Here is a 4,290-nt window from a genome sequence, read left to right on the forward strand (position 1 = left end):
TCTCTCATTCTCTCCTCTTCCTCCTCCCCTGTGGGGGGCTGGTCCTATTTATAGAGGCTCTGGTCCTCTTCCCAAATATCGAGCAGGAAGGGAGCCAACAATGGCGGGCTAATTTGAAGGGGGACAGCTAGTACCAGCTATCCTGACAAAAGTAGTCTTCGCCTGCACAAAGCTCTGGTGGTGACGCCGTCTTGGGCTCCACAATGGCCTCCGTCTTGCAGTCCTCCTGGTCCTGGTCTTGTTGCACCGAAATGGCAACCTTTGCCTGATGCCTTGGTACTCCGCGGCTGCGCTTGCCCCTTTGCACCAAAGAGGAAAGGAGGACACTCCGCGGGCTGGCACCCGCCTGGCGCCCTTGGTCGTCATGGCTTGCGTCATGGGCACCTCGTGAGGTACCCCGCCTTCATCTCTCCGCCTCCTCGCGAGCCAGCCTGATGAGGCCGTGCCTGAGGAAGCTCCGCGTCGTCCGCCCCGCGAGGCTTGGCCCCTCGCGAGGGTCTTGGGTCTGTGTTGGTGAAGATGGGCTGTGCTGGGCCCCCTTTGAGCCACGCCGCAGGCAGGCAAGTCTGGGGACCCCCGTTCCCAGAACGCCGACAACGGGTTTGAAACCCTCTGGGATTTGATGATCCATAACTTCATCTGTGAAGCATAGTGGTTGTGCGGCGCCTCTGTACTGGGCTATATCACCACGTAGCTCAAATGAGCTTTGTCTGCTGTGTTCGGCCCGGCCGAATTTACTATATCCGGCGTGACGGTTATCGTCTCGTGTCGTGGGGCGCCCGCGCGATCCGTAGATCAATCTTGTTTGCCTTGCCCTGTCTTCCAACATATCTCGCAGGTCTAGCACATTTCCCCGTGCCTTGGTATTTTTTGAGCGACGCCGGGGTGCGGCTTCAGTGGAGGGCTGGGAGGACTCTCTGTCGTGGCCATGAGGTGGCCGGTTAGCCGCATCATGCGCTGGTGATGTAGGCTTAAGTGCTTCCTCCTCTAAACGGGGTAGCAACCCGCGCTTTGTGTAGCTCTTGGAGGGGCGTTCGAGTTCGTATTCCTCGGCCGCAAGGACTTCCGTCCATCTGTCGGCTAGCAAGTCTTGATCACCTCTAAGCTATTGCTGTTTTTTCTTAAGGCTACTCATCGTGGCCATAAGCATGCGCTTAAAGTGCTCTTGTTCGACGGGATCCTCAGGCACGACAAATTCGTCGTTGCCGAGGCTTGCCTCGTCTTCGGAGGGAGGCATGTAATTATCATCCTCTTCTTCTCTGTCTGCCGCTCTCCCAAGGGGGCTGGCTTCTCCATCCTCCTGTGCTGAATCTTGCTAGAGGGACTTGTCTTCGGCACTGTCCGGGGTGTTATTATCTCCCATGCCGGCATCACCATTTTTGCTTTGGCGGGACTTAGAGCGGCGCCGCTGACGCCGGTGCTTGGGTTGCTTCTTGGAGGGGTCATCCCCCGTTGTTCCATCGCCATTGCCTTCTTTGGGTGTATCCACCATATATATATCATATGACGAGGTGGCTTTCCAGTGCCCTATAGGCGCTGTTTCATGTTCGTCTCCTACATCGTCGTCCATACCGTCGATGTCTTCGGAGTCGAAGTCGAGCATGTCGGTTAAATCATCGACAGTGGCTACGAAGTGGGTGGTGGGTGGGCGTTGAATTTCTTCGTCGTCCGCATCCCAATCCTATTGGCCATAGTCCGGCCAGGGCTCTCCTGACAAAGAGAGAGACCTTACTGAATTCAGAATGTCTCCGAAGGGCGAGTGCTGAAAGATATTCGTGGCGGTGAATTCCATTATCGGCGCCCAATCGGATTCGATTAGCAGGGGCGCGGAAGGTTCAGAGTCTGGAAAATAGTCCGGCACCTTGGAGTCACGGGCTTCGTAGAGGATGAGGCTAGTGTTCGGCTCGATCGCCGTTGAGACTGCGGCCCCCGAGGCGGTGTCTAGCCACCCGTCCTCGATCGGCGCAGTTGGCTCCGAGCTAAGGGTCGGAGCTGATGCGGGCGTGGCCTCTAGGGTACTGTTCGGCGGCAGAGCTAGGTCATACCCATCGTGACAGTGCGGCGCGCCTGGCTGTGGCTCGAATCCGTTGAAGATCAAGTCTCCACGGATGTCAGCCGTGTAGTTCAAACTTCCAAATCTGACCTGATGGCCAGGGGCTCGAATTAGCCCGCAGTGCAAAGCCGCCGAACACGAAGATCTGTCCGGGGAGAAAGGTCTCACCCTGGAGCGCATCGTTGTTGATGATCGGAGGAGCCATCGGGCCTAAAGGTGACGACACAGAGGAACTCTCAATGAAAGCACCAATGTCGGTGTCAAAACCGGCGGATCTTGGGTAGGGGGTCCCGAATTGTGCATCTAGGCGGATGGTAACAGGAGACAAGGGACACAATGTTTTTACCCAGGTTTGGTCCCTCTCAATGGAGGTAAAACCCTACTCCTGCTTGATTAATATTGATGATATGGGTAGTACAAGAGTAGATCTACCACGAGATCAAAGAGGCTAAACCCTATAAGCTAGCCTATGGTATGATTGTTGTTCGTCCTGTGGACTAAAACCCTCCGGTTTATATATACATCGGAGAGGGCTAGGGTTACACAGAGTCGGTTACAATGGGAGGAAATCTACATATCCATATTGCCAAGCTTGCCTTCCACGCCAAGGAAAGTCCCATCCGGACTCGGGACGAAGTCTTCAATCTTGTATCTTCATAGTCCGAGAGTCCGGCCAAAGGTTATAGTCCGGCTATCCGGACACCCCCTAATCCAGGACTCCCTCAAGGAGTACCACTTTCTGCTGGCAGTGCTGTGTCCTCCTTCTGTTTTTCCGACGATCTTCTTGTTGTTCGCCGGAAACCAGAAGTTGTGGAGGACGGTGCAGCCTTGGGTGAACCCATGGCCAACTTGTTGAGTGTGGTGCGGTGGCCGTCTGTCGGCGGCGGGGAAGCAGATCCGAGGCGGTGAACGACGGTGTAGCGGGAACAGCTCCGGTGCGGTGGACGGGTGTGACAGTGGAGCCGCAGTAGTGAGGCACGGGACGGTGTGGTCGGAGTGGTTCTGGTATGGCGCACGTCGGCGTCAGCGTCGTGGAGGCAGCTCTGCCTCAGCTTCAGCTTCTAAGTCCTTGAGGGCATTGCAGTTGCGGTTATATTGGACGACGACGTCGGGGTACCAGCTCCAGCGTGATGGAGGAGGGCGGCAGTGGATTGGCCGCTATGGGGTGGAGGACGGAGGAGGCTGGGGTTTCGCTGTTGGTGGAGAGGGCGTTTTCACACCCACGGAGTATGAATGGGGAAACAGAGGGAGGTGGGGAACTAAGGGGGAACAATGTTTCGGTTTGAGACGCGCTTGTTTGAAATTTGGGGAAAGTTACAAACTTTGCCCCATCTAAAATTTTGGACATATTGCGGGTTGGGGGTAGGACAGTCATGTTAGGTGTCCCAAATGTGGGCGGGATAGATTTCGGCCGAGCGCATGGGTAGGCGCCCATGGCGTATGAATGCTTCTCGGAGGCGGTTGAGACTGGCGTCTTGGTGAAGTTACAAACCTACCCCGGTTTAGACCTTTGGACATCGGGCCGATAGGATACACGGGCCAGAGTTAGTACAATAATTTCCTACCACCAAAACATTAGTCTCGCGCGGTTTCGGGTGACCAGAGGCCTATTTTGCGCTTCATTCAAGATTTGGGAGCAGAAGCATTAACATTTTCGGTTCTCTTGAATTGAACTTTCAGGATTTGTCAAACTTCACAAATCTTTACTCTTGAAAATCCTAAAGATACGATTATTTTGCAATGGAGGGGTACATTTGAATATACATTGTACACGAGTATATATTAAAAAATATGCAACTTACCTTAGTTCATGCATGGTTCCAGATATAATCTCCTTGGTTGCAAAAAAAAGTTAGATATGCGTATGAATATATATAGCATGTTCAAACTCACAACAAAGATTGATGCCCCCCTTTACATCTGATTTACAAATGCCATTATCTCAGGTTCAAATAGATGAATGCACTTCCTATGAATTCGAATCATCGAAACCCCCTTTATGTTGAATTCGACATGTATTCTATTTCGTAGCTAGCAATTTGGAATGTATCCATGCAAGTGACAAATGTATAAAGTGCTTCACACTAATAATATGGAGTGCACTAATTAATGTTTATATATGAATCGCAAAAGCATCCATTTCCTATATTTCAAACCGCTCTCACTCTATGGATCGATAAGATGAAATAAACACATGCACATTCTAGAATTCAATAGAGTATGGGTGTCTGATAGAC

The sequence above is a fragment of the Triticum urartu genome, chromosome 1A, assembly GCF_056163025.1.
Source record: "Triticum urartu cultivar PI428250 chromosome 1A, HENAU_Tu73, whole genome shotgun sequence".
NCBI lineage: Eukaryota > Viridiplantae > Streptophyta > Magnoliopsida > Poales > Poaceae > Triticum > Triticum urartu.